Source organism: Hippoglossus stenolepis, chromosome 11 (genome assembly GCF_022539355.2).
Source record: "Hippoglossus stenolepis isolate QCI-W04-F060 chromosome 11, HSTE1.2, whole genome shotgun sequence".
Lineage (NCBI taxonomy): Eukaryota > Metazoa > Chordata > Actinopteri > Pleuronectiformes > Pleuronectidae > Hippoglossus > Hippoglossus stenolepis.
Window position 1 is genome coordinate 9160246 of NC_061493.1, and position 23048 is coordinate 9183293.

Below are 23048 nucleotides of genomic sequence, written 5' to 3' on the forward strand. Positions count from 1 at the left end.
TGACTATGGTCCTGCTGTTGTGTATTAGGGCTGAAGATTTTATAAAAGTTTCACATTAGAATAAAGGAAAATTACATTTAACTTATTCCTCATCAAACAGGAACCTCAGCTCCTGTTTCCACAACCTGGCGGGAGAACGTTAAGCCCATCGAGTTTCCTCTCAGCGCTTGAGAGGTACATTTTGTATTCCTACTTTGTGTTGCGTTTTTGTAATTGCATAAAGGAACCATCTCATCTTATTTTTTTGTTGAGGTCAGAGCTTTCGTTGTTTTTACAGGTGCACAAAGAATTTGAGCTGGAAGGAATTCAGAGCATTGCTGTTCCATCCTGCTTCAGCTGAGCACAAGATAACAGCAGCCATGCATTTAAAAAAGACTGACAGCTGGAGAGTTATGATTCCTCATTCCTCATTTCACATTCAGTGAAATTAACAACACACCAACATTAAAAACAATCATTTAGATTCAGCATCCCCACTGTGCACTGAGCTCCTGATTGTTTTTCCAAAGTCAAAAACAAGTTTTTATCTCCAACTGAAATATAAATCACAGTGTTTGGATCATCTCGTTAATCTCAGGTCATCTGAGGACAGCCACTGTCATCCTCGTGGACCAACCTTGAATAAAACGCTCAGAGGGGAAACATGAATGGCGGCTTTGTTGTGCTGAACCAAAGAATGCATCCTCAGTTGTAAGTGGCTAAATGGATTGTACATGCAGAGGAAAGGTCAACACTGAGTACTGCACTGTGCAGTAAATCATGTGGAAGGCAATGTGTCACTTTCTGACGGCCGGTCAAGACAACACACACCTCTACGTTGGAATTCATTGAAAATATATTATTACATACAGTTGAAGGTTTGTCACCGGCCTGAAAGGTCATGCTGTTTTTTTTCTTTCCCTGTTTGTTATCATTTATTTATATTTTATTCTATTTATTAGCAACTGTTTATAGTTTGCGCTTTGACAGATGAGATAATGATCATGACGCATGGTTTGATCAGCAGCCAATTCCTCAGGGGAAAAGAACAAAACATTTTCATTGACAGGAAAACTGAGCACGGTGTTCCCTGTCTGTATGGAATGTGAGGCAATAAATGTGCAGAGTCGATGCAAACACATATTGCTACATGTTATCTGTGGAAAAGTACCGGAGTACGTGGTGTCACCATGGCAGATTCCACTGTTGTTTTACAGCAAAGCCTCGGGGAGAAGGATGGGGGCAGGCCGGGCTGCACAGATACAAGAGGTGTGGTGTGTGTGTTTGTGGGTGTGAGTGTGTTTGTATGCGTATGTGTGCGAGAGAGTGGGGGAACATAGATGTGATCCCTCTCCAGTGGGTTTAGCTTTGGAAAATTACCTTTACAATGAAGCCGCTGGGGGAAAAGAGTCAGATTAGGAAATGAATGAGGGAATGGAGGTGAAGAAGACTGTTGTCGCACAAGGCAGCTCCCAGGGGTCAATGAGGAAGTGTATGCAAACAGTGTGTGTGTGTGTGTGTGTGTGTGTGTGTGTGTGTGTGTGTGTGTGTGTGTGTGTGTGTGTGTGTGTGTGTGTGTGTGTGTGTGTGTGTGTGTGTGTGTGTGTGTGTGTGTGTGAGGTTGTCAAATTGAATAATCTGCAGTAGTGAAACAAGGATAGCAAATGCAATATTATACAATAATAGTATTATTAGTATTATTAACACAATGTGATTTACATAACAGATTATGCTCAAATTGGACAGCCATCACATAAAACTTTGAATATTTATCTCAGTATGAGATCAAACAAAACAACCATTAGATTAAAAAAAATGTGTCCACCCTTTGTTTGTTTGTTTGTGAGCAAAAAACTCAACGGATTTCCACAAAACTATATGAAAAGATGTGGTATTGTTTAGGGAAAAACCCACTGAGTTTTGGTGCGGATCCAAATCCCCCTTTCCCGAGAGAATAATGCACGGATCTAGTAAACTTAAATGTGCATGGTTTCATAAGGGGACGGTTTGGCCTTGGCGGAGGTTTGCAATCTACTGAGTGACATTCTAGTTATTTTAAGGTCTTATATTTTGAAATTCTTCAGCTTAGTGTAATAAAGGCTGCACATATCTTTGGAGGAACAACAAAAACATTGCCTGCAGTGTTTGTTTGTATCACCACTATACGCTGTCCTTATCTGCTATCTGTAGCAATAAGGAAATGTCATCATTCAACAAACCACTGAAACATTGGACATATTATCTTTTCTGATTTCAAAAGATATGTTGATGTAAACAGAAAGATGTTTAGAATTAAATGATTTTTATTATTTACATTACATTACAATTGGTTTTGTTTTGTTCTAGTTCCCATTGTTTTGTTTCCTCAACAACTCTGTGTTGTGCCAGTTTGTCAGAAAACCTGTATGTTTTGTCTTCCTCTTCTTTCTTGAGATAACTGTGAACTCACAGCACAAAGCAGCTGTCTGACAGTCACTCAAATACATAAACAGTGGCCCTGGACCATGTTGGACTTCGGCCTGCTGGTTTTTTTGCGCACGGTTGCTCACTATTTTGTAAACGATGCAGGAGAAATGCTAATGTGGGGCTGCAGAAAGTGGTAATACAATATTATATCATGTCATATTGGTTTATTATTACTATTAATAATGTTGATATGGTAAATGGTTTGTATTTATATAGAGCTTTTCTAGTCTTGATGACCACTCAAAGTGCTTTACATTACAGTTTGCCATTCACCCATTCACACACATATTCATACAGTGCATCACTGTATGCAGCACTTTTTTTTCTATGAGGGGTAATTCGGGGGTTCAGCATCTTGCCCGAGGACACTTCGGCATGCAGATGGGGAACACTGGGATCGAACTGCGGACTTTCTGGTTGGAGGACCACCCCTCTACACCCCTCAGCCACAGCCGCCCCAACATGATATTACATCATGTATTCATTATAACTGTTTACACCACATCTTTTCCTCTCTCTCCGCTCCACACGCCCTACAATAACTTGTCCAAGACCACTAAACATGGACATGTACACACAAACACACACACACACACACACACACACACACACACACACACACACACACACACACACACGCTCACACACACACACACACACACACACACACACACACACACACACACACACACACACACACACACACACACACACACACACACACACACACCGACTTCATCTCTAACCCCTCATTACATCATTATCATCTACATCATTCTAACTGCTTTGTTTTTTCTGTATGTAATCTCATTATATATTTATTTCTATATGTCTTATCTATCTTGTATGTCACTCTTTCTGTCACTATTTTGACTAATAAAAAAGAAATGAAATAAAAAAACACACCTTTTGGCTTTATTGAGCACCGAGGGCAGAGGAGCCGTTCGGTTCATCCTGGTGTTATATTTGAATAACATGCCAGTGTCAACATCCAATTTCAAAGTCATTTCACGAGTTATCGCGACTTATCTTTTTGATTTTCACGTGTCATTTCACCCACGTCATTTCTCCACTGACTAACCTCTGACCCTGACTAAAGCGGTGTCATATGACTTGCGGGACTTGACGGCAACAACACGTGAAAAGCTTAAAAGGCGTGGACATGACAAATGGTCTTTCAAGTGGCATGTTGTTCATGACGTCTAAACCACAAATCACGTCACTTAGAGTGAAGTTATTTCTTTCTCTACATATTCGTTCTGTACACGTAGCATATCATTGACTAAGAATATAGCTAAACACTGTAACTAGCATTTTACACAGGTATGAACAGGCTTTGATTAGCTTTGATGATATTCAGAAATGTAGTCATCAATGTTATGTCCAAAGGCAATTATTAATATCATTTCCACAAAGGCCTTCAAAAAGGCCACTAACCACAGATGTGAAGATGTAAACGATGTTTTCAGTGTCACACGTCAAACAGAAGCTTAAACATGATCCAGTGAGGCCACAGTTTGTGAGGTTTTGTAGGACAGTATAATTTGATACATAACAATCAACATTGCAACATCACCTAAACTAAAATCATTTCAGTCAGACGACTCAAGTTCAAACATTTATTGCAGCATTAGAACAGGTTTAGTGTTTGGCGTCTTGGCTCCAACTTAATTACTCCCCCATATGATTACACAGGAATGATGGGAGTGATGAGCAAATACTTGTAACCCCCACGTTGGAGCCTACAGGTGGATGCTGGGGTGGTGGAGGGGCTGAAGCAACTGGTAGCAATACTGCGGCAGCAGTGCGAGCAAAGGGGATGATGGGAAATGTCTCTCTGCTTAAATAGACCACCTGATAAGGTGGGTGTGTATTATAGATGGTTGTGGAGAGTGAGGTATGTCACATGATGTATGTTACATGATTGGTGCAGCGCAGCTCTAGTTGGCTGCCTGAACTAGCTCGCTGGCGACGCTCCATTCACTGACAGAACGGAAAAACGTTTTGAGCATCACAAAGGAACGATTGTACTCCCTGTGCTTGTTGAGATGTTTTTGTTGTGCCGGTGCGCTGCTGAACACACCCTGATCTGTGTGAAGCTGTAGTCAGGTGATTTATTTTGGGACGTAGGGTGAATTAAGGTAATCTGGGACATTGGGTAACGTGGGACACCTAAGCTTCAGTCTGTTTATTTCCCTTTCTAACAATATCTAGTCAACAGGACTTTTACTATAGTTTATCATGGATATCATGTGACTGAAATCACATGACTTCATGGGGGTGATGTCCCAGATAGGGATGGGGCAACTGTCAATCAGAAGACCCCCCTTGGAATTGCATGGCAAGGTCAATGACATAGGATCCTGACAAGTTTAATGTTAAGGATATAAATCATAATTTAGACAATGTTCATAATTGTTATCAAAGTATGTTTGTGATGTGTTCAAGCAACAAAGAGTTTTTGAAATGTGTTTAGTTTTTTTCCCCAAACATTGTTTAATTGTCCCACTTGATCAAATCTGATTGATAATGTCGGACAGTCATATAAGTTCTGTAAATGGGGGAAATGTGCATTTAGAGACGTCATGAAGTTTAAAAAAGATAAAGTAAAGAGATGTAGCATATGGTCTGCATTTTGTCAGACAGCAGTTAATGGTAAATACGGTCTGTCCCTGTCTGTTTAAACTAATTGTCTGGTGACTTAACACGCACATAATCAGTTAGCTCTCTAGGACAGAGATGATCCAAAAAGCACAGAAGAGTGTCTGTCCTGTGGTCTGCAGCCACTGGTTTCACCAAACATGTGGAGAAGACACTGGTGATGATCTCTCACCTCCAAGGACTGTTTGTTCCCTGAGTCGCTCCAATAGACTGTTGAATAACCTAATTAATGATCTGTTATTGTTATTTTGGCTTGCCGTTGATTGAATTTTAATTGCACATTAAAAAAATATGATACGCCTTTAATAGAATGTTCTAAATTAATTTTATAAGTTCTTTATTTAAGATAGACTTCTTTCGCATAATGCTTTTTAAAAATCGGTAATATTGAGGTCGGCAGACATAAAGTAGGTTTTTTTTTTTTTAAGCCTAATAGTTTCCCAGAAAAAAACACAATTTGACCTGTCCCAGATTATCAGATTCAGGCAGAATTTTCTTTTTGGCACAAAGAACACTAAAAGTAGTGTCATGTCTCCTGTGAGTATGATATCTCCATTTGTTCTTCTGGTTCTTAAGGATTACAGAAAGGTATAATATGTTGATCTAATGTGTAAAACAGATATCGGGATAAGTCGCAGATGTCAAAATTGCTGAAAATGTTCACTTTGGGACATATCATATAACCAGCGATGATAAACTTCTAATCCAGATGGGATGTATGAATCGAATAAGACGATGACCTCATTGAGTTGGCCATCTCGTTTCATCTCGTTTCATCTCGTTTCATCTCGTTTCATCTCGTTCCATGTGAGTGCATGAAGAAGAAACTGTCTCTCTGAGAAGACAATCTAAAAGGAGTTGGCAGCAGGAGGATCTGACTGAAGGTGCCAGAAGTCTGCATTCCACAGAGGAGGGAAAGTGGGGTCACAGAGCTCCGAGGATGAGCAGAGGTAGAATTACTTAGAGTTCTGTGTGTGGATCTATATACGTATGTGTGGAGTTTCACATAGCTACATACGAGAAGAGATAGATGAGATAGATAGATAGATAGATAGATAGATAGATAGATAGATAGATAGATAGATAGATAGATAGATAGATAGATAGATAGATAGATAGATAGATAGATAGATAGATAGATAGATAGATTGATGGATTGATTGATTGATTGAGCACACAGTTAGCAGCCTTGAGACAGGCAGACATGGTGCTGTATAAAGACAAAGAATTCTAATATAACATTTTTTAAATACAAGACATGTAGTGTGATGGCCCTACATACATGGGGCTCAGTGCAAAATGTAAGCGTTAATGTGGTGGTGATAGATTTGTTTCAGTTCAAATAACAGCCAAGTTAAAAAGTCAAATGGCAATTTAAAGTTGAAATATGTTATATATATATTTTTTTATAAATATTTGAATTGTTAGTAGTTGTGATACCAAATTGTAGAGCAAAATGAAGGAGGGAACTGTGTTTTCAATCACTGTAACCCTCCCTTCAGCAAAAAGAAAAACACTCCACTGTCCTGAATTCACCCTCCTGGTTTAAAAAAAAAAACTCAGTCTCAGCATTCAAAAAGGTTAAACACAAGATAAAGTGCTGCCTTTAAAAACAACAATATAAAGTATTGCACAAATGATATATGCAAGATCCTTGTGATTGCAGGCCTCGCCAGAGGAAGAGGAAATCACCAAGTAATGATCAGCATTTCTTTTGAAATGCTCACTGACAACATCTTCCCTGCTCTTCTTTTTTTTGGTAGAAATCACAGTCCGGTTCTGCTGCCTGCTGCTTACCAGAAAGAAAGCATTCCGTGCATGTTTGTGCTGCAGATCTATCCTCAACCTTGAGCATCGCAACAGCATCATGATTCCATAATATACAGGCTACCCAGTGACAGCCACTGGATGTTTCCAGTGGGTCAGCCAAGCAACAGTGTGCTAATAGTAGAAAGGTGCTTCATTAGGACTGTCAGTAGTCAGTAGCAGTGTAACCTGAGCGTTAGCTACAGATAGGATTCACTGGTGCCACCTGGTGCAGTGACCCACTGTTATTGTAACATAGTGAAATTAGTTATTTTCTTAAACATTATTCACACTTTCCAAACTTTTTCCAGTGTAAATTCCTAGATTCTTATGTTTTAAGTGTCAGCACCTATGAGAAGAGCAAGGCGCTAACAGATACGATGCAGCATTATCGACTCACCAAAGCATATTTGTGTGTTTTTCAGCCTCTCCAGTGATTTATTATATTTTCTAAAAGGTAAACGTCTGCCCTCAAAAAAACAGCAGAGGGATCAAACAGTCGACTGCTGGCTCTGCAGTAGACACATCCAAAAACTGGGTTAATGTGTAACCTGTGTAAATGTCAGCCACATGGGTGTGTTAAAATGTTAACTGCCGCTCAGAAAATATGATATCCGGCAGAACTGCATGCCTGCCCTTCACTGCAGGGTTTTTCTCTCCAACAGTTAAAGTATATGTGCTCATAGTGTCAAGAATGTTGGTGCAGTGAAACATGGAAAAAAAGGGGGAGTGTCACTCACAGAGCAGATGTTATGAACTTAATCATCCATGTTTCACTGAAGCTTTAGATTTTTTTGCTGCTCAGATTCCTACTTACAATCCACATGCCATTGTGTTTACAGAGCGTAACGTGCTCTGAGGAAACATACAGCAAAAGAAACTGAGTGGAGTTTGCTGATGTGGCCTCTTTGATTTGTCAAAAACAACAACAGGTAACCATGGGTAACCAAGGTAATTCTGCATAGGGACATATATATCTATATATATATAGTTTTAGAGAGGGTCTTGGGATCCTCCAGGAGGAGCTGGAAAGCATTGCTGAAGGGATTTTCTGGAATATCTTGCTGAGGTGGCTCCCTGACATACAACATGTTAAATAGTGATCTTTATAGATGATGGAAGACGGATATTGTACCTTTAGACAGAGCCAGGCTAACTGCTCCTCCCTGTTTCTAGCCTTTATGCTAAGATGAGCTAACCGGCTGATCACAATAGATCCATAATGACTGAAAAGCCATGACAAGGGTTATCGATCTTCGCATCTTACTTTTGGCAAAGACGCAAATAAGTGTATAAGCTGTGCCTTTGCTTATGCTGCTCAAAGTAGTCTTGGCAATATTTAAGTATTTAATTCATTGCCATCAGTAGCAGATTATTTCAGCCAAAGCAACAATCATGTCTGCGAGATCTGGATTCTCAGTGCAAACCTAAATGAGCTTCATAAGCTTCCAGGTAAAACTGCAAAGAGTGAAACCACAGATAACAACACTGCACTAGAAAATGGATCCCAGCCACCGAAAGCCTCAATGGAGCAGAACGCAAACAACAAAATCCTCAGGAAGCATGACCAGTCAATTTATTGTTTAGTTATTGTACGAATGAATTGCACTCTCAGTCAAATCTGTGACAGATTGAATTTGAAATCAATTGCATTGCTGTCAGATTACCAAATATTAAATTTTGCATCAGTGCTGTCTGGCAGTGAGAAGACCATGTGACTTTTTGCTCTGGTCATATTGACACAATGAGTCTGTTTTTATTTCTATCTCTGTGAATTCACTGGAAGGCACCGTTAGTATCACTTTGCTTGTTGTGGTCACAACACATTTAATCTGTCTGTTTTTTACCTGCTGCTCCTGTTCTGCACTCTCAGGTTATTTATGGTGATGGGAACAATCTTTTTCATTTTACCTGGAATAACTCTTTGTTATGTTTGCCTTGTGTCAACCATGGCTCACAACCCCACCATTCAAGGTCGGCTTTTACACTGAGGTGGTAAATCCAGTTAAAGGAGTGTGACCTGTAATGTGATGCCTTGTGTGACTTGCAGCACCGTTTCGCCCTTGAGTGTTAAACGGAGTATGTTGTTATTTATGACAGAGCTATCTACTGAATTGGATGTTATGGATGGTTTTCTATTTTTGGACGGAGCTGATTTTGCATTGTCTCTCTTGCCCTTGAAAAGGTTTCAAAAATACCCCAAAGTCAATTATTTTGATGATAGTTTTGTGGAATTTAAGAAAGAAACAAAGAAACAAAGAAACAAACAAAGAAACAAAGAAAGAAACAAATAGGCCAATCATGTGAGTGTAACCTCGTCACAAGTGTACCTTTCACACAGGGGTCAAAGGATAGAATTCCAGGTCATCTCTTTGGTTTCACAAGACTCGCCATGGCACAACCACAAGTGTAACCTGACCTGGAGGTAAACAACTGCTCCACACAGCAGCGGCTGGGAGGTGTGAAAGGAGGGCAGCACGATGACAAATCACCAGGTTGTTTGGGTCCCAGCCAAATGGGAGGAGGGCCCGCTGTCTCGGCCCCGCATTTGACACCCAAGGGTGACAGATTTGCAGGACTGGCCAAAGTCCGCAGCCTGGATCAGTTTGCTCCGAAGTGCGGTGACATGGACGAGAAACAAGGAGGAAACTTAATAAGATCACACGTCTGCTAGAGACTCTGTCCCCAGGCTGTGAGCCACACACTTCACTGCTACATCCAGTGGTCAAGTGCAAAATGAAAGGTGGCAGCTGGGAAATTGAAAATGTACAGTATTTTTTATACTTTATATCCCAACCGCAAATACTGATTTAAAAAGTAGAATAAGATCCTTATTTTCTTACTGTAATGCTATAGTAAATGCAATGTTGCGAAATCACAAAACTATCCTTTCTTCAGGTGTGAATGCAACCATTTCTTTACATTACTACATGTGCACAACAATCTCATCGTAGCTCAGTGTTTGTGGGAATCGGGGTCTTTATTTCAGGGTCCGGTCTTGATCTGTGTCCTGTGAGAACTGTGAAGGTTGATGATCCTCATCCAGGTCAAACAGTTCACAAACAGTTCACAGTTAGCCACAGGAGATTCGGGTGGATTGAGAGATCACATTCCTGTGTCAGGACACTGCAGAGGATGGACACCACCACGTATAGTTTTTTTTTTCTTTGCCAATGGGATGAAAAATAACTTTAAATATTCTGGCATTTACTCTGGCTGCATCTGGTAATTATCACCGCTGTATATCCAATTAGGGAGTCAGGAAATCTGATCAAATCTACACAATTTAACTGCAGTCAAAATTCACTAAAAATGGAAAAATCTCATTTTTACCTGAGGAAACTAAATAATTTGTCCTTACTACAGGAATAACTTCACGAGAATATTGCGTGAGATCCAGAAGACAGCATCTTTCACTATGTTATGCAGCCCTTTTAATTATATCTATGGATGTATGGTGAACATAAAAAGAGCTTTTCTACTTTTATCGACCACTCAAAGCAATTCACACTACCAGCCACATTCCCCCATTCACATACAGCGTTACTTTACGCAGCACACACAATTCTTTCAATGCTGGCACAGCTGTCAGGGCAAATTTGGGGTTCAATGTCTTGCCCAAGGACACTTGGACATCGGCTGGAGGAGCCGGGGTTCGAACCATCAACCGTCTGCTTAGTGGACAACCCGCTCTACCTCCTGAGAATTCACAGATCAGAATTCAGTGAAAATTAGCATGATTCATTATTATCAGTACGATAGGAACAACGTGCTTTGGGGACATGCAGTGGTTTCTAACCCGAGCAGTCTGTGAGCTGGACACTGTTCATTATATGACACCCTGGAGTCTTTTAATGTATTTCCCTGTTTTCCAAACACCAGTGGAATGATCCTTAAAATAACACTTAACATAAGAGCTGTCAGAGATAATGTAAACAATGTAAGGAGTGGGGGGTCACATTAAAATCATTGCTGCAATACTGGTTAAGTTGATAAATTCCAGTGGTTGATGGTCTCCATTAAGCTGCCATCATATGAACAGAGGAATTGTTATTTCCCTTTTAGATTGACTCCATTACTGAGACAAGCGAGATCGTTATCTCAATTCTGCCCCAAGCTCTTAAAGGGATAAAGCAAGTGAGACAAACACAGCATGAATTGCTGAATTATAATATGAAACTGGATGAACAGTTTCTGTAGGGGAAGACAAATCCATGAATATACAAATTATATCTCGAACGCCTCGGGTTATTTGAGAAACACAGTCTTTTACTGATCCCACTGCATCCAATGTTTTGAATGTGTCGGACTGACAACTTCCCTGAACTTGAATTTCACAGCTGTGCACTAACCACAGTATTTTGCTGTATATGATATACATAGTTACATAACTGGTCTTTTAACAGCTCAGCATAGGTGAAAGAAATGTGTTGTACTAAATGCACAGTATTATGAACAATTATTTTATCCTGTGTCTTCTCACAATCTTTTTACTTTCACTGCTGTAGTTTTTATCATTTCCCCCCCCCCCACTTTTGTCTGTGACTATGTACTCATCTGTTCAGTATCAACATATTAGAGACTTGCTAAATTGTAAATTAACATTCCTTGTTATAGCAGAGATATGTATATATTATTATTATTATTACCCAAGACAGATTTTTAAGATCACAGTGATGTTGCAACAGTGTGTGAATGTGTGTGTGTATGTGTGGAGAGTTGTGTAACTGTATCTCCATCCATGTGTGTGTAATAAGATTTGTAAAAGTGTAAAAGAATCTGCAAATGCAAGCGGAGATTTGCAATAATGTGCAAATGTGTATTGAGATTTGTACATATGTAGACAAATCAGTATATAAGTGTGAGGATTTGTCCGTGTCCACAGTGGCTTTTTTTACCCTGAGCTGAGGCATCGTGTCTTTTCTAATACATTTTGTTTGAGGCCCCCCCCAAAAAAGCTTTTGCTGAAATATCCTAACTAGACCGAGACATGTTGGCTGCTGTCAGGGGGAACAGCTCTTCGAACAATCCAAAACATATGAGAAAAGTGATGAAAACTGGCCACCTTGCTTGCATACTTAAGCTCAGGGTAATAAAAAGGTTGTGATAATGGTGGATATGGACAAATCCCCTCACGCTTGTAGATGTGCCACAGAAAACCACATGTAGACCGATAGCCAAGTAAGAGGCCTGCCTGAGTCGTAACTGTTGACTTCTCTGTATTTCCAGCTCCAGTTAGACTTTTCAGTCATAAATGTAGACTTTAAAAGATGTATCTACACTACCAGATCTATGCATTCATTAGCAGTTACACAACTCTCCTCACAAACACACACACACACAACCTTGCACTTCTTCCTAGTGGGGACACCCATGGACAAAATGCCTTATCTCGCCCCCTACCCATACCTTATCCATCACAATTAAAGGCCTAACCCTGATTCTAACCTGAACACTAACTTACTCTGACACTAAGAGCAAGTCTTAACCCTACAGCAGCCCATTGAAAGTAGGTCAGAAAGTATAGGAAGGAGTGGTCCTCACAAAGATATCTGTACAAGTACACGCATACATAATATGGCCTCATACTTGTTGCTCCAAACACTAGAGTGTGGGAGTGAGCTCTCACTGACACCACCACATCTCAACAGGCTCACAGATTTTCATGAATCACACGTTGTTGACTTTCTGTCCCCAAATTGCTGCGTCTATTGCTTCTTATAAGTTCCATCCCCAAACAGCCCGTGTGTCATGCTGCGCGTGTGTGGGCTCTTAATGTGATATCTCCACTGGCTCTGCAAAACCGGCGTGACAGACTGCCAGCACAGCAGCAACCACTTTGATTTTTCCATAGAAGGATGAATCACCCCTGAATGAACACTTAGTGACCCGTGGCGTAAAGGCCAAGATTTGCTCCAGCAACCGATGCTCTCTGGGGTCCATAATCGATGGTGAGGACTGAACATCCTGCTGTTTACCTGAGCTCTCTGTGCTGGTCGTCCTGTCCGAGTCACAGCAGGATCCCTGCAGACAGACTTAACAAGGTCACGAGCTCTCTAATGCATCCCGATCAAACTAGATTTATCTCAAAGCCACAATTTTCCACTCAATGTTTCACATACTTTGCATCTTTCTCAGGCAGTATTTCAATCGAATGTTTTGTTATTTATTATTTTTGCTTTGTGCCTGCATCTTTTTGATGGAACTATTAGGCCCCCCGGCCACATCAGTAAGGAGCAAAGCAGACTTGAAAGACGTCAGTAGAGGAGACCAAACAAAAACGTGATCTTTGTTTGCAGATGATTTAATTATGTTTGTTTCTTCGTCTTTGATCGCTGACTCTAAACGAGCCCTGTGAGATTTGGAAAAGTGTTGGAATAAATAACAAGTTTTGGAAAAATATACTTTAAAGGGATAGTTCACAGAAAAATGAAAATTCACTCATCTATCTACTCACCACTGTGCCGATGGAGGGGTGGACGAAGTTTCAGGGCTAAACTGGTGACCACTTCTTTAAAGGTAATAAAACAACAGCAAAATGCCTCCACACTGCTCCTGTGGTGTCATCCAAGTGTCCATAAGCACCAACATTCAAATTTGTGTTTTTAAAATTTGGCTTCAAACCATCCCTAAATGTCTTCTGATATCTTCCTCTGGAGCCGCGTTCACGTTCGCACGCACACACCGGAAACACGCACACACTGCACAAAAGATCGCTAGCATCGCCACATCCGGTAGCGAACCTTTAGGCTTAAAACACTGAGTAAATGACATGTTCACCCACTTCACCCACCCCTCCATCAGCATAGTGGTGAGTAGATAATGAGGGAATTTCCATTTTTCAGTGAACTATCCCTTTAACAGTCATAAAGTTTCAGCCTATGTCCCTTACCCATGGTCTGATGTACATGTATATTTAAATACAGTCTAAAGCCAGTATTGTAGAAAGCTAAACAGGATCTGATCTAATGGCCCTGAGTCCCTCTTTCTTTAGCTGTTATTATCCTGCCAAGACGAACATCTTGCCTTGATTTCTGTTTCATTTTCAAACAATATTTATATAATACAAGCTTTTTGTAATGAACTGGATAAAAACAGGAAAGAGCCGATGCAGGATGTGCGTTACTGAATTTCTTGTAGTAGCATTGCTCTTCCAACATTTACAAAATTGTTTATTGTTTATTTTTTTCAAATTGTTTTTTTTCGATTGTTACTGAAGCAGTACCAGATGGAGTAGTCACCCTGTCCAGTTTCTTTAACTTTAGTACTGTGATCAAATATTGTTGTTTGTCGTTTGTGTGTGTGTGTGTGTGTGTGTGTGTGTGTGTGTGTGTGTGTGTGTGTGTGTGTGTGTGTGTGTGTGTGTGTGTGTCCTTTGGTCATGTGATGTGAGTACATTTGCATACTGGGAAAGTTCAATGAATACATTTACAGTTAAGTGAAACTGGCGTTGCTCTTCTCTTCTATGTAACTTCCAGAATTACATGTTTTTCCCCAAATGTAAAAATAAAATAAAATACAATAAAATAGTGTTTGTTCATAGCATGTGCTGTGCAAAACCAAGTCCTTCAATCTCAAACAATCTCTACTGTCATTTAACGTTCTCAGATTATTATTCTATGAAGATTAATGTTTTTCATAATTTTATCTTCATTAATTCTAAACGTGTTAAATTATTCCAATTACAATCAAGTTAAAATGTTTGTTTGACTCAAAACTACACTTAAAAATCTAAATCTACATTTAGAATACCATACCAATATAATGCCACTCTGTTTGCCATTTACAGTCTATCACAGTTACACAGTTGCTCTAAATATTACTGTATGTGTAAAATGAAATACTCTGAATGACAGGTGTATTTTTAACAGAGGAGAGTGTCTTATTTCCATCATTACTGATGCCAGGTAATCAAATTAATTTATGAATGAATTTCACAGAATAAAAACACATATCTGAGTCTAACTGCAGCTCATGTTTATGTTTTTTACCAGTTTCCCATTTGAAATGGTCACTTCCCTGAACTGATGTCCCAGTAACTCCCTCTGTTGGCCGGTGTGGACAGCCATGCTTCCCTGCCAGACAATATTCACCAGAAGTTTTTTATTTACTTAAAGTCTCCCCTGTTTAGTCATCAGTCAGTTTCTTGTGCTCCAATGGGCCTCAGACTCTTCCCACCCCCATCCAAACATCAGTCTGCTGAAAACTGCTGCTGGTTGCTAATGGAAACATGGTTGTCTGAAGCAGCCAGGAGGGAAACCTGAGGCTAAAACAAAACAACGAGCTACAAATGAGAGAGAAAGTGCCACAGAGGGCAGAGTTTGGTGATAGTTACAGTCGTCTCTTTACAGCGATGGACTGTAACAACCTGTATTGAATCAAGCACTGGACAAATTTATATCCTTTTTACTGAGTTATTTCAGTTTGTTTTACTTTATACTGGCCGTCTATGACATTTCAACTGCGAACATTGTAATATTTACTCCACTACATACTGACAACAGTCATTAAGCACTATGATTTTACATACAGCTCATACCGGCCTAATAGTTCCCTTATGAAACCACATTTAAATTCACTAGATGTAGATTCTATTTCGATCTGCACCAAATTGCACACACTCATAATTATCAGTCTCCAAATCCTGCCTGAGTTCTTTTATCAAAATCTGATAAATTATAATGAATTATTCTCTGAGAAATAAAGGAAATGTTAGGGGGAAAAAAGACCAATCTTACAATGTTAAAGAAATTCCTGCATCCGCCCCCTGATCTGAAGCCAAACCACAATTTAATGTGTTCTTCCTCGGGTCAAATCTCCCCCTCCATAAAATTACATGGAATTGGTTGCGCAGTTCTTTTGCATAATCCTTCTAACAAACAAACAAACTAGAATGGCACTCAGGAGAGTGAAGACCACGCCAGACAGTCCACTTAAAATCAAGCTGCACCAAATGACACACACTCATAGATATCAGTTCCTTAAATATGCCAGATTTTTGTCATCAATATCCAGGATTTATTCTCTGAGAAATCAAGGAAAATGTTGGAAAACCAACAAACAAATGAAAAACGGTGAATCTATAACCTTCTTGGTGGAGGTAAATACAGGCTCAGTTTATATAATGTGATGCCCTGATATTTGAGGGATGATTGATAAGTTTGTGCCCAAATGTTGAGGTAGATTAGTTATAAAGTTCTCGGAACATGGACGTGCAACACGAGCAACGTGCAGAGAGGGTTAATAACTTCTGTGGTCCTTCTGATTGGGGTGACTGAAAGTCCCAAGTCAGCGCTGTGTGAGAGAACAGACAACATTGGGCTCAGTCATCCACTTGCTCGGCCTCAAGGGCTGATCATCCACGCTGCACAGGGACATGCCTATACTTACATCACGGTGAAGAAGTGGTCACTGGCAGAGGGAGAGTGGATGACGACCCCAGTCCTGGAGGGCCGCTCACCAGCAGTACACAGGGCACTATCTACAAAGGAGTGATCTGTATTGTCTACATACAACATAGTGTAGCAGGGGATTAGGTTGAGTAATCAATGTGCGAGGTCACTAACCTTAAACCTATCAGTCACCCCTCACAGATTAAAAACCTTGCACAGTTGGAGTTGTGCAACTCTGTGCTGGGATTTGACCTAGATACTTCGATACACTTGACAATGTGTAATTAACAGTTCAGATCATGAGGCCCATTCTGAACACGGAACTGAAATTCAACATATGTGCAAAGAAAACAGTGAATATCAAAAGCACTAAATATTGAGAAGTAGTGTTTTGAATCCATGACCGTGGCCAGCTGTGTCTCCAGGAGAAGACAAAGCCAGCGTGTGTTTGGGACACAGATTTATTTCTGGCGTCTAATGTCTCGTGATCAGAACCATGTGTCCGCCACGTGGAGAGTTTGCTGTATTTGTTTAAGACTCAAAGAGAAATATTTCAGTGGACTTTTGGGGACAACATCAACGTCACACAGATCAAAAGTCTTTGTGACAGTGTTTGAGAAATGTCAGACGCTATGACGCTGCAGAGACGTCTGTGTCTGTGTGGATGGATCCAGATACAGTAGAGGATCCAGACTGTAATTCAACATTGAATCGGATCGGACTGTTTATTTAACATTAGTCACACGTTGAATACTTTTATCCTAGTATATATTTTCCATATGTTTATTGTTTGACATTTTCAAAAGAGCAAAGAAAAAAGTCCCGATGTGCATTTTTATTGCAAACTTTGATGCAGTTTAATGTTTAAAATCTGCGGGAGCAACGTAGGACATTCTACTTCATCCAAACCAAAGTAGTGAAAAGCAAAAGGATCACACTTGAGAACCACAAAATCAAGATTTATTTGTGTCTTTCCATATCACATGATTAGAACCATGTGTTCACCACGTGGAGAGTTCGCTGTGTCTGTTTAAGGCTCCAAGAGAAACATGTCAGTGGTTCTTTGAAGGGAAAAATCCACCTCGTACAGAGCAACTCTCAGTATGTAAGAGTTGGAAAAACAATTACAGTTACAATAAGATACAGATAAATAACAACAACCGTTTTATTCATGCGCACATGACATCGCATACATACAATGTACATCAAAAAACAAAACCCACAAAAAGGTTGTTTTTCAATTCATAAAGGCTCAAGGCCAAAAACTGTCTCAATTACTTTACTGACAATTTATGAAAACCATTTAAAAAGGAGTTCTAAAGAATTTGCAAAAAAAGGTTGTAGTTGCATTAAGAGGCTCTCGAGATTAAGATAACCCAGAAAAACCCTCAACAATTTCCTGTATCAAGTAGTAGAGAAATAATGAGATTGTAAAAAGAAAAAGCGAAAACATTTTAGGACATATTGTTCAGAATACTTTGTGGCTGAAGTCAAATTCTGTTGCTGTCTTTTCTTTCCAGAAGTATAACAGTAAATCTATAGCCAATGAAAGCTCTATATCACCGCAAAAGATTAGTGCAGAGCTCCTCATTGGTGCCGGGTTAGGGTGTGGCGTTACACTGGGAAGCAGAGGTGAGCTGTTTTGAATCCAATTGGCTCCCACTCTCCTGCAGATGGGAGGAGGCAGCGCCGCGACCCCTGGCAGCGTCTCTGTGGGTGGGTTTAGTATCACTCACATCCAACACTTGGCCATGCACGTCGTTCTGGATATTTTGGAGACTTCTGCCTGGGATCCACGATCTGCATCTGCCACAGGGAGAGAGACTTTGGAAATACTCCTCTCGAAGGAAAAAGGAAACGTGCAAAGCTTGTAATTCAGCAATGAAATGTCAAGTGGGGGCTGACTGCTGGTCCGGTTTTTGAAAAGAAAATTATAGAACATGTGTAAATGTTGGACTCTGAGAAAAGGCCTTGGAGCTGAAGGAAGTCTTGTATCATCCTTTCAGCTTAAAAGCAGATGCAGAGAGAAATGCACCGCTGCTTCAACTGGGACATTGTATGTTCTTATATTAGTGTCCAAGCTTTACAACTGCCTGTCGAAGCGAATTAGTCCAAGAAAAGTATTTCCTCTGAGGCTAATCGTGTCTGATGATACTTTACTTCATCATATTGCTTTAACTATATAACTGTTCTATTACTTAAATTATTCACGCTTTACATAACATGGACTTTACATAACATGGTCATGTGTAAGAGACAAATGCAATGTCTCTGGACAGAGTTTATTCACATCACAAACATGCATGACATAAACATGTGTCATCATGTGTTCACAGGGGATGGAAACATTGAAGGTAGTGCTGGTGTTTACTCCTGGCAAATACAGAGGTATAGAGACCCTGGTTTCCATGGAGACACCAATCGCTTTTTGCACAGAGAGCAATCCAGGTGTTGAATGAGGTCAGCAGAGTCTGAGTAAGTGCTTATAAACCATGAGGTGCATCGCTATGAGAGCTGATTAAGTCAATATGACACACACACACACACACACACACACACACACACACACACACACACACACACACACACACACACACACACACACACACACACACACATAAAATATTTATACTTCCTGTCAAGCTGGATGAGAAACCTTAACGTCTCACTGAGTTTCAACGATGATCTGACCTGAAAATGTGTGTGTTTCTGTTTGCATGTGTTTACTACTGCGTCTCTGTATCCAGCCGTGGGACCCGGGGGTGAACGCCCGTGGATTACATCAGAGAGACAAAGTAAAGTATCATCATCATGGCAGAGATAAGCCCAAGGTTCCAAAGCACTGCATGGGCAATGCAGCTAAACCTAATATCACAAACACATAATCGCTGACGGACTAATTACATTGATGGTCAGTGTTATGAACTATATCTCACATTATATCAGATGAAAACATTTGAAACCTAATATTACAATTTTAAAAATCAAAACAAGATGTTTTGATCCCCAGCCTATCACCTGGAGGCTATCTGTCCGAAACAGTCAACACAGACTGGTTTTTAATGTAAGGTGACCTCTGGTGGCCATAGCAACTATGACGGAGGTAAAGGAGGAAGTCATGTGACCTAGTTTAAAGAGTTAGCAGGAGGTTGAGGTGGATCTTATGGTGGATGGATGGTCATTGCAAATTATATTTTTTACTGTTATGATCATTATCATAAGCCTATTATTTCTGTAATCGTGATGACCAGGATCTATGCAACAGCGTATTAGTGTTGGGGGGGACTTTAACGTTGCTACTTTACAAGATTTTTTTTTTTACATATTCTATGAAAATAAATTAGTAGAGATCTTTCGTTTAAAGTCACAAATGAATTGAAATCACAGCTGTTTATCTCCAGGGAGCAGCTACAGCTATAGCCTAGAGTTGGTTGTGTGGGTTTATTTTGGGTGAAACTGAAGCCGAGGGCAAAGGTTTCCAGGTCAGATCCGATGATCACTAGTGAGCTGCTGATGGAGGGCTGGGTGAGGTGGGGAGGGGCAGACAGAGATTGGAGAAAACAAACAAACAAACAAGAGAAACAAAAGGTCACAAAGAGAAAATTACCCAGTCCCATTTTGAATCTACTGTGTTGTGCTCCTCTTGCACAAAATCTCATAAATGTCTGACTGTAATCTCAAATTTTCATGTAGATTTACTTATTCCATTTCACTTTTTATAACTGCCATAATGTCAGAAATTCCGATTTTTCTTTCTCACACAATTTTTTTTAATAATTCTCTTAAAAAGCCCCTAACTCAGTCGTAGCCTTGGAGTGATCTAGGAAACTTGTGAGAGCAACTGAGTGCGAGGAGGAGGAGGAGGAGGAGGAGGAGGAGGAGGAGGACCATAACTCTGATGCATTCTTTTCACAGGTGTTCGGAGCAGATGTGGGAGAATCGTGCAGCAGATCAATGTCTCATTTCTTCTGGTTGAGCTGCGCCAGTGAGGAGTCGTAAAGCAGAGGAACGTGAGCTACACAGAGATTCTAGAACAAAAACAGGATTCTTCGTGCAAAGACGCCCTACCACTCATTTAAAACATCCATAGAAGTTAATCTTAAATAAATTTAATAACCCTAATTTCTCCTTTATTTAAAATTGGGCCTTTTTAGACTCATCCCCCCCTTTTCCTAATGCAATAATTAATTGAGCTTAATGTGAGGAGCTTTGTGAATAACCTTTATCTTTACCAGCATTTAGTTTTACCTGTGAGGGCACATGTTTACAGAAAGCAGGATCTAAGGAGTTTTCTTATTATTTCGTCAATAGGTGCGGCTGAATGTGGCCCCAGGTTGTTTTGATTTGGGAGTGTTCAGGTTCCAGGGGAGGCTCTCTGCTCAGGCTGCTTGTAGCATTACGCTCACACAAGCCTGTGACTTTGAAACCAGGTGAGAGGGCACCTCTGCTTTCAGGCAACAACAAACCGTGGCAGATGTTTTCGTATCTTTACAGCTACTCACTCACCTTGTATTTAAGAGTTGAAAAAATACTCCTACCAAGTCCTGAATTCTAAAAACCCAGATGTAAATCACACAAAAGTTTTCATTTAAATTTGTTTTAATTTAAATACATTACAGTAATATGCTGTTGGTAATGATTTTTCTGTGCCGTGTGGCAGCTGCTGCACTTTGCTGATCACAGCGTCTGGATCCTCTCCAGCTCCAGTACTGGACTGGAGAGTGGAGAAGCCCTCAAGTTAAGTGCTGCTCTGTCGACGCACTTCATCAGTCTAAGCATCCAGACGTTTTTACAAACTCTATAAACAAGTCCTCCGGAATTGAATTTACTGCTGCATATAGCCCCATATTTTATATTTTATGTGTTATGTGACAGCATTTAGATATAATACAGAAAAGTATTGGTGCAGAGGCTTTGCATCGAGCAGTTGTGCGCACGTGGCACCAGGACCTTTGGCAAAATAGGATTATCTTATATTCATGTAAGACTCTTCTTAGGGTTGTGGGACGATAAGCAGGGCCGGAGGTCAAAGGTTAAATCTGTGTATATGTCGCAGGTCACTGGTATTTAAAGTTTGCACACTTTGACCCATTTGTCTATCCTCTAAGAATCCTAAACATTTACACTTAAGATGCTGGGAGTCTGCTCTCAGCACTGATGAGAGTCATGAGCTACCGTCCAGTGTGGGTGGAAAGAATGCAAAATATTCTATTTGTTCCTTTTGGGCGGTTTTAGTGTGGTTTCAGTGGCTCTTTCTTTAATCCAAGATTAAATTTCACATTTAATATACTATCCAGTAAGTGATAACACTCTTTATTATTAATTTTGAATATAGTATTATTGTAATTTAATGATGGTAAGGCTTAGTTATGCCTTCTTATAGTGTTGGTACAGGCAACAAATCCCAGTAAAGCGTGAAACCATCAAGTATATTCTCTCATAACTTCTCTCTGAAACTCTCAGCCCCAACTCCACTGTTTCCTGCTGAAGACGTACGTATTCAAAAATATGTCAAATATTTAGAGTACCTTTCTTTAAAAAGTGTTAAGTATTTTCCTGAAACTGCTGGGCTCTGCAATATCTGGTGAATCAGAGTCACACTAGTCACTATTTTCAGTGGCAAATCAATACACATGTGTATTTGGTCACTCTGACGATTGAGTACACATTTTCATGAAGTCAGCGAACTTACAGGGGAGAAAAGAAATAGAAAACAGGTCAATGTTTTGCAGAGTAACAGACCAAGATGCTTTGACTTTTAGTCGAGCTCTAAAAATACAAGACCCTGCAATTCGATGAGAGATGACATCATCAGGGTTTATATTTCCATACTTGACAAAACTCTTAGATATTAAAGTCAGTGTGGTGTCTCTTTAACAGCAACACAACACTAACTTAAAATCAAAGTAAACACTATATGTCACCTCCTGTGATTAGATTTTAACAGATGTAAATTATGGTTATAATAATAATTCTGATAAAGTTTTTAAAAGTTGTGTCACTCTGTGAAAAGTGATTCAAAACATGGCCTCTGATGCCCCCTAGTGGCAAAGGTGACTTTTGACACTTGCTTGCAGTACAGAATATTTTCCCCATGTGCTTATTGAGGACTTATTTATACAGGATATTTTATTCTCTCATCTTATATATTATATAAATATATGTTGGACAAAACTGAATGAAACAATGAAAGGATTAAGTTTATGAAAGAGCAGGTCACCTTCCTCAATTTCCCTCTCCGATAAGCATTGTTTAACACTCACACCTCCAACTTGTTCCTCTCAGTCAGTGTTTTAAATATTTTTTTAATTCATATTCAAATTTTGCCCTTCATGAATCATTTTAGGGCAAATTCAGGTAATCTGGGACATTTTTTGCGATTTTGACTTCTGCGACTTATTCCAATATCTGTTTTACACATTAGATCAACATAATATACATGCCTGTAATTCTCAAGATGTTTTCTAACCAAATCAGAAGAAAGAATGGAGATGTCATACTCAGAGGAGACATGGCACTGCTTCTAGTGTTCTTTGTGCCAAAAAACAATTAATTTAAACTGGGACAGGTCACTTTGTAATCTGGGACACTTGTATTAGGCTTTTAAAAAAAGCCTAAATCACCTTGCTTCATGTATGTCGAGCTCGGTATTAAACATTTTTAAGCATTATGAAAAAATAAAGAAGAAAATGTATATTATTCGTAGAAATATCATAAATTCATATTGACATAAAAAAGTCAAAT